The 8996-nt window shown below is 42.9% G+C and overlaps 1 pseudogene; it reads right to left on the reverse strand.

Annotated features, from left to right (window-relative positions):
- Positions 1–3945: 3945 nt before the first annotated feature.
- LOC117719548 (large ribosomal subunit protein P1 pseudogene) lies at positions 3946–4447 on the reverse strand (annotated as a pseudogene).
- Between the last annotated feature and the right edge of the window lie 4549 nt (positions 4448–8996).

Genomic DNA, 8996 nt, shown 5'->3' on the forward strand with positions numbered 1-8996 from the left:
CTTTCCTCAGGCACTTACTTGGACCTAAAACATTCTCCAGGTTCTCAGTAGGGCCTAGGGCTTCTCAGGTTATTATAATGGGGTTGGAGGGAGGTGTCTAAGGTTGTACTGTTCTCACTGTTTCTCAAAGTCTTGCCCAGGTTCTCACTGTAGGCTAAGGGCAGGGCCTAACATTTTCCCCAAGTTTTCACAGGTTCTCTAATAGAAGGACCTGAACATGTTTTCACTGCCCTTGAAGGTCTTTCACATGTTCTCACTGTGGCCTAAAACCTTCTCTGTAGAAGGTTTCTCAGTGGGACTTAAGGGCCTTCTCCAGGTTCTCAGGGGATTTAAGGTCTTCCCGAAAGACTAATTGGGGCCTAAAGCATTTTACGGATTCTCTTAGGGGTTAAAACCTTCTACAGGTTCTCACTGGGGCCTCAGGACTTCCCATGTTCTCATGGCTGTCTAATTTCATTGACATGTTTTCACTGGGTCTTAAAACATTTCCCCAGGTTCTCACTGGAACCTAATAAATTATCCTTAATCTCACTGGGAACTAAACTTTTCTGAAGTTCTCAGTGTCTTTAAGGCCTTCAATAGGTTTCACTGTGTCTGAAGGCTTTATACCATGTGGCCTATCAGTTTTTACAGTTTCTCACTGGGGTTAAAGGCAATGTCCAAATTCTGACTGGGATGGAAGCCCTTCTCCAGAGTTTCATTAAGGCCTTAGGGCTTTCCTAGGATCTCACTGTAGTCCTAAACCTCTACAGGTTTTCACTAGAGCTTAAGTTCTTCTCCAGTTCTTTACCATCAAATAAGGCCTTCCCTTAATTCTCATTGAGATCTGGGGCCTCCATTAAGTTCTCACTGTGATCTAAAACCTACAGATTCTTAGTGAAGTTTATGGTATTCTTAGGATCTAAATATGCCAAAAGGTCTTTCCCATGTTTTCACTGGGTCTTAAATCTGCTCCAGCTTCTCACTGTGATATAAGGCCTTTGTGAGGTTATCACTGGGTACTGAGGCCTTCATAGGTTGTTACTGGGGCCTAAGGCCTCTCTAGAGTCTAACCCTTGTTGAAGTCTTTTTGTAGGTTTTTACTGTGGTCTAAGGCTTTCCCAGGTTGTCACTGGTAAATAAGGCCTTCACCTTGTTTTAACTGTGCCTTCGAGCCTTTTCCAGGTTCTTACTGTGATTTAAAGCTTCCAATATGTGTTGGTCAAGCATTAATCCTTCTATAGTTTCTCACTGGAGCCTGGAGCCTTTGGCATGTTTTCACTGTGTGCTAAAACCTTTTACAGGCTCTCAGTGGGCCTAAAGGCCTTCTCTAAATTCTGACTGAGATCTAAGTAATTTTAAAGATCCTCTTGAGACCTTATTCCTTCCTCAGGTTTTCACTAGAACCTGAAACTTTCTATAGGTTCTTTCGGGGGGGGGGGGAGCTAAGACTTCCCCAAGGTTCTTCCTAGGGACTGAAGTATTTCCGAGTATATTACTGGGGCCTAAGGCCTTCCCAGATTCTTACTAGTATCTATGCCTTCCTCAGGTTCTCATTGGGGCCTTAGGCTTTCTCACTTTGTCACTGAGGTTTACAGCATCCTCCATGTTCTCACCTGGTTTTAAAGCATTGATCAGGTTCTCAGTGGCACCTAAGGCATTAGCCAGGTTATCTATGGCCTTCACAATTTTCTCATGTTCTTACAGGTTCTATAAAGCCTTAATCAAATTATGACTGTGCCCAAAGGTCTTCCCCATATTCTCTCTGGGCCTCAAATCTTCTATTGGTTCTCACTGGAGTTTAAGTGCATCTCCAATGTCTAATTGAGGCCTGAGATCTTGGCTTCTTAGTCTCCAAGTTTCCATTATTGCTTAAGGCCTTCTCCAGGTACTCACTGCAATCTAAGGTCTTCCCTAAAGTCTCATTGTGGCCTAAGGCATTGCTCCAGTTATCTCTGGGGCTTAGGTTGTCATTGGTGTCTAAGGCATTCCCCATGTTCTCGGGGGTGGGGGTGTGTGTGTCTTAAAACCCTGGCTAGGTTCTCACTGAAGTCTAAGGAATTACTCAGTGTCTCAAGTTATCCACAAGTAAAATTATCCACAAATTCTTAGAGGTTTTATTATGCCTTGAGCATGTTTACAGTATGTGTGAAAAAGAGCCCCCCACCCCCAATGTTCTCACCATGGTCCAAAACTTCCAAAATGTTGTCCCTGGAGTTTAAGGTCTTCTGCAGGTTATAATTGCAATCTAAGGCATTCCCCAAATTCTCATTGTGAATTGAGACATTCTGCACATTCTTACTGCGACCTAAGGCCTTTCCAAGGTAATATCCAGGTTGCCATGGGGGACTAAGACCTTCCCAGATTCTTACATGGATCTAAAATTTTTTATAACACTCACTGGGGCCTAAGGAATTCCAAAGCTGTCACTGGGGTCTAAGGCATTTCCCATGTTTTCCCTGGTATTAAATCCTTGCCCAGGTTCTCCCTGGAGCCTAAGTCATTACCCAGAGTTTCAGGTTGTCTAAAATTTCCTAAGTTCATATAGGCTCCATAAGACATATAAAGAGTTTTCTCTGGGTCTGAAGGCCTTCCTGTGTTCTCACTCTGGCCTAAAACTTTTACCACACTCTCATTGGGGATTAAGGGCTTCTCAATTTTCTCAATGAGATCTAAGCACTATTCCATAGTCAGTGTGACCTTAGGAATTTCCCACAGTCTCACTAGAGCCTAACCCTTTTAGATGTACTCACCTGGACATAAGGGTCTCCCTTGTTGAAATTTTGGACTAAGGACTTATGTATATTCTCAGTGGGTCTTAAAGCTTTGCTGAGGTTCTCAGTGAAGCCTAAGGCATTCATTATCCAAGGACTCACTGGAGAATGAAAAATTTGCCAAGTTCTTTCTGGGTCTATGAGGTCTATGACAGTTTTTCACTGGATGTGAAGGCTTTGTGTATGCTCTCACTGTTGTCTAAAACATTCTACTGGTACTCACTCAGGTTAAATGTTTATTCTCAGACCTTCTCCAAAGTCTCATAGAAGCCTTAGGATTTCCTAAGGTTCCCTCTGGAGCCTAAACACTTCTACAGGTTTTCACTTGGGCTTAAGGCTAACTTAAGTTATCCCAGTTTATAACTGAGATCTAATACCTTACTCAGAGGCATTACATTGAGGCATAAGGTCTTCTCCAGGTTCTCACTAAAGTCTAAGTAAGGTATTTTATGGTTATCACTGGTGCATAAGGCCTTCTAACATCATTTGATCTTAAAACCTTCCCAGATGCATGTTTGTGTCTAATGCTTTTAGTTAGGTCCTCACTGGGCCTAAGACCTTTCCAGTTTGCTAAGGGGGTGGGGATCTAAGTCCTTCCCCATGTTTTTTACTGGATCTTAAAATCTTGCCCAGGTTCTTACCAGAGTTTAAGGAGGTCTCCAGGTGTGCCCTTCCCCCAGGCCTGAGAAGGCCTGCAAGTCTTTTACCACAATAGATCAAGCAATTGTAAGACTTAGGAGAGGCATTGCATTACCAGCCTTGGGCCTTGGAGCCTGCTACCTTAGCTAAGAAGAATGGACTGCCTGCTGAGCTAGCCTTGACACCTTCCAGACTGCTATCTCCTTGCCCAGCCCCTGGGCTGAACGGAGAAGAGACTCTGGGGGTGGGGCTTCCACTTTATAAGTGAAAGCAAATTATTAAATTTCAAGCCTTGATCAGAGAACTTTGTCTTGGCTTCATCTCTTCTCGCCCTCCGTCCCCTTTCATTCCCAGCTCCCCTTTCAGGTGAACCCACTTGACTTGTGGCCGCAGGCGGCTACATCCAGGTTCCTACTGAATCCCAATAACTTCTATAGGTTCTCAACTGGACTAAAGACCATTTGCAGGATCTCATTTGAATCTAGTGTCTTATCCAAAGATTCATTGAAACCTTAGGCCTTGGAAAGGTTCTCACTTTGGCCTAAAAAAAAAATTTTTTTTTAAACAGGTTCAGCTCTTTATTGGACATGTCAACAAAAGCAGTTTAGTCAAAAAGACCAAAGCCCATGTCATCCTCCGACTCCTCGGATTCTTCTTTCTTTGCTTCCACTTTCTTCTCCTCAGCTGGGGCAGCAGCGGTGGATGGAGCAGGCCCATCAGCAGGTGCAGCTCCAGCTGCTGGAGCAGGCCTACCAGCACCTACATTGCATATGAGCCTCCCAATGTTGACATTGGCCAGAGCCTTGGCAAACAAGCCAGGCCAGAAAGGTTCAACACTGACACCAGCTGCTTTAATGAGGGCATTGATCTTATCCTCCGTGACTGTCACCTCGTCATCGTGCAGGATGAGGACGGAGTAGATGCAGGCGAGCTCGGAGACAGAAGCCATGTTGTGGACTGCTGGCACGGTGAAGTGAGGGCCTAACCCCAACGTGGCCTTAGCTTCCTCGGAAGAACCGAGCACCTTGGCGGCAGCTGAGGAAAAAGGGGCCTAAATTTTTTTTTTTTTTTTACAGGTTTTTCATTAGAGCTCACAAGATTCCTCAGCTACTCAATGGTAACAGGCTTTTAACATATTTTCACAAGGTCTTGAAGTTTTACAATGTGCTTATAGGATCCTAAGGCTTTCAGAAGTTATGAGTGCATCTTAATGCCTTCCCAGGTCATCACTGAGACCTAAAACCATTCAGTATTAACTCAGGACCAAGACTTTCCCCATATTGTGACTGTGTCTTAAATCCTTATCCAGATTCTCATGAGAGTTTTAGGCCTAAAAATTGTACAACTTCCCAAAAGTTTAATAGGGTCATTGATAGGTTTTGACACAGTCTGGAGACCTTTCACATATTCTTACTGTGGCCTAAAACTTTCTGCAGAGTCTCATTGGGACTTAAGACCTCCTCTATGATTTCATGGTGTTTGAAGGACTTCTTCAAAGTCTATTTGAGACCTTAGGCCTTTCCCAGGTCCTCACTGGAGCCAAAAAAAAAAAAAAAAAAAAAAAAAAAAAAAAAAAAAAAAAAAAAAAAAAACCAAAACATTCTAACATGTTTCACTGAAACTTAAGATCTTCTCCAGGTACTCATTGCAATCTAAGGCCTTCCTCAAAGTCTCACTGAGACTTTCCCAGTCACCTCAAGAGGTAGAATAAGTTCTTCAAATTTGGCAGTAAGTCTTTGAGAAGACAATTACACCAGAAGAATAATATTTATATTTATAGATATGTAAATGTTATGGCCTTGATGCAGGAGGCACAGGTTGGCTGATTGGTGGTTGGATGCTATTGGTTGTTTGTTAAGTAGTCCTGTGCAAAAGAGAAACAACAAGAAAACATTAGATATCCTGAAGACGAAGATCAAACTTGTCCTCAGGAACCTGATGCCCCTAATCAGGAGAAGGAATCTAACAATAACATCACCATCTTTCCCCACTATCTTTTTTTCTCTCTCCTATCTAGATTTAAGGAGATGAAAGGGTGAAAGGAAAGGGGTGAAGAAAGAAGCCACAAAGTAGCCAAAAGTCTGTCTACAGTAAGGTGAAGGTGAAGGTTCTTACTGAGATCATAAGCCTTTTCAATATTCTCCTAAGGACCTGAGGTCTTTCCCAAGTCCTCACTGGAGCAGAAAACTTAACTTTTCTAACTGGACCATACAGCTTTCTTCCTTAAGTCTTCTTCCTAGTTTCTTACTTAAGTCAAGGGTCTTCTCAAAAGTCTCATGAAGATCTTAGGCCTTTCTTCTGTCCTCACTGAAGCACAAAATATTTTAAGACTTCTAACTGTGACTTGAGGACTACTCCAGGTATTCATTTCATTATAAGAACGTCTTCAAAGTCTCATTGTGGACAGAAGCCTTTTCCAGATTCTCTGTGGACCTGAAGCTTTCCCTGATTGTTACTGGTATCCTTGGCCTTCTGCCAGACCTACTGAAGTCTAGGTTTGTCATTGTAGCATAAGGCACAATGAGGAACAAGATTCACTGCCACCCAAAAATATCCCAAAGTCCTCACCAATTCTACTAAGCCATCACCAGGTTTGCACTGTCTGATGAATTTCTCTTTGTTCTCACTGTGACAAAATTTTTTCTTCAGATTCTCACTAGGGCCAAACACATTCTCAAATTCCCTCAGGAACCTAAGGCCTTCCACAAAGGCTTTTCAGGGCTTACATCTTTCCCAGACACTTACTGTTCCTAGAATTGTCAACATATTCTCACTGGAACTTGAGAATTTCACCACATTTTAATGGATATGTAATATTTCACCAAAGTCTCATTGAATACTAAGGTTTACCCAGATTCTCACTGGGGTCTGAGGGCATCCCCATACCATCAAGTTAGAATAAGGGCTCCCTAGGTTGTCAATGAGCTGAAGATTACCCCAGATTCCCACTAGTACCTAAGGCTGTCCTAGGGTCCACATGAGGGCTTAAGGCCTTCCCAGGTTTTCAAAGGACTCAAAGGCATTGCCCACATTCTCTTTGGATCTTAAAACGTTCACACATTCTGACATGGGTCTAGGTCTATCAGAGATTCTCACAGTGCCTCACACCTTTAAGAAAATTCTCTCTGGAGCTTAAGGCATTCTTCAAGAACTTCATTGGACATCAGGTTCCCTACATGTTCTTGCTGGGCCTTAAAGAATCCCCAAGATGTCACCAGAGCCTCAGAAGGCCTTTCCCAGATCATCATCTGCTTGTAAGGTCTTCTGAGGTTTTCACTAAGATCTGAGGTCTTCCCAGATGCTTACTAGTATGGAAGACCTTCCACAGATTCTCTCTGGGCCAAAGGTTTTCCCAAGTAGTCACTGGTGTCTAAAGACTGCTCCATGCTCTTACTGGGTCTTAAATTCTCACTGGATCTTAAAGCATTATCCCAGGTCTACTAGGCCGAAATTTTCTCAAGCCTTACAGGTTCTCTAAGGCCTTCAACAGGCCTTCAATGATTCTGAATGCCTTCCCTATGCTCTGACTATCACAACTTTCTTCAGGTTCCCATTTGTGCAGAAGGGAAACCTTCTTCAGGTCCTCACTGAGATCATAGGCCTTTTCCATATTCCCCTTAAGACCTAGGTTATTTCCTAGGTCCTTGCTGGAGCAGAAGACATTCTAACCTTTTAAACTGAAACTTAAGGGCTTTCCCATGTTCTCACTTGGGCTTTCCCATGTTCTCACTTAGGATGAGGGTTTTCCCAAGAGTCAGTTACCTTGTTTTTTTGTTTTTGTTTTTGTTTTGGTCTTTTTGTTATTTTGTCTTTTTTTTTTTCAGAGCTGAGGACCAAACCCAGGGCCTCGCACTTGCTAGGCAAGTGCTCTACCACTGAGCTAAATCCCCAACCCCTTCCCAAGAGTCTCATGAAGACTTTCACCCTTTCCATGGTCCTCACTGGACCACAAAACATTCTTATAGTATCACTGTGGCATGAGCCCTTCTCCAGACACTCACTGCAATCTAAGGGTTTTCTCAAAGTGTCCTTGAGGTCGAGGCCTTTTCTAGATTCTCTCTTGGCCTGAGGCTTTCCAAGATTATTCCTGATATCCAAGGACTTCTGAAGGTCCTCACTGAGATCTACATTTGTCATTGTAATAAAAGGTATAACTCAAGAAACACTATGGCCCCCACCTGCCAAAAGCCCTCACAGGTTCTAAAAGACCATCACCAGGTTTTCATGGTATCTGAAAAATTTCTCTCTGTGATATATAACCTTCTGCAGATTCTTACTGGGCCAAAGGGACTTCTTTAGGTGCTGCTGGTATCTGCAAAGGCTCCTTGGGGTTTTCTTCCTTTGATATTTCCCAGAAACTTACTGGAGCCTGGAATATTCAACACATTCTCACTGGAACTTGAGGTTTTCTTCACACTCTATCTGAGATCTAAGATTTTCCCAAACTCTCAGTAAAGACAAAGGTATTCTTCAGGTTCTCACTGGGGTCCAAGGGCTTCCCCATGTTATCAAATTGGTTAAAGGCTTTACCATATTGTCACTGAAGCTGAAGATGTTCTCAGATTCTCATTGGTGTCTAAGGCCTTCCTTAGGTTCTCATGAGGTCCTAAGGTCTTCCCAAATCTTTGATGAACTCTAAGGCATTGCTCATATTCTCGCTGGGTCTTAAAATTTTACCCAAGTGCTGACTGGAGCATAATGGCTTTTCTTGTTTTTCATGAGGGCTTAAACCTTGACAAGTTCCCTGTGTGACTAAAGAAAGAGACCTCTGTGTTATGACTTGGATTTAAGGCCTTGGCCAGTTTCATCAAGGCCCTAGGCCTGCCAGAGATTCTCACAGTGGCCTAATACCTTTTAAAAATTCTCTTTTGCCCTTAAGACATTCTTCAGGTACTTCACTGGCCATCAGGTTCCCTACATGTTCTCATGGGGTGTTAAAGCCTCCCCAAGATGTCACTGAGGCCTAAGAAAGCCTTTCCCAGATTATTATCTGGTTTTAAGGCCTTCTGTTGTTTTCACTCAGATGAGATCTTCCCAGATGCTTATTGGTATGGAAGGCATTCTGCTGGTTATCTCTGGGCCAGAGGCCTTCCCAGGTAGTACCTGGATGTCTAAGGCCTTTTCCAAGTTCTCATTGGGTCTTCAATTCTCACTGGATCTTAAAGTGTTGCCCAGTGTCTCAGTAGGCCTAAAAATGTTCCCAAGTTCTCAACGGATTCTCTAAAGCCTTCTATAGGTCTTTACTAGTTGTGAATGTCTTACCCATCTCTCATTGACTCTTAATAATCTGCAGGTTGCCACTGGGGTGTAAGGTAAATGTTCTTCAGGTCCTATTGAGATCATAAGCCTTTTCAATATTATCCCTAAGACATGAGGTCTTTCCCAGGTCCTCACTGGAGCAGAAAAACTTTTTAGCCCTTCTAACCAGAACTTACAGCCTTCTCCAGATTCTTACTTAAATCAAAGATCTTCTCAAAATTTCATGAAGCCTTTATGCTTTTTCCTTTGTCCTCACTGGAGAACCAAGCATTCCTTTAAAAAAAAAAATAGATATTTTATGTATTTACATTTCAAATGTTATCCCCTTTCCCAGTTTCCCTTCTG

This window comes from Arvicanthis niloticus, chromosome 1 (genome assembly GCF_011762505.2).
Source record: "Arvicanthis niloticus isolate mArvNil1 chromosome 1, mArvNil1.pat.X, whole genome shotgun sequence".
In the NCBI taxonomy this organism is placed as follows: domain Eukaryota; kingdom Metazoa; phylum Chordata; class Mammalia; order Rodentia; family Muridae; genus Arvicanthis; species Arvicanthis niloticus.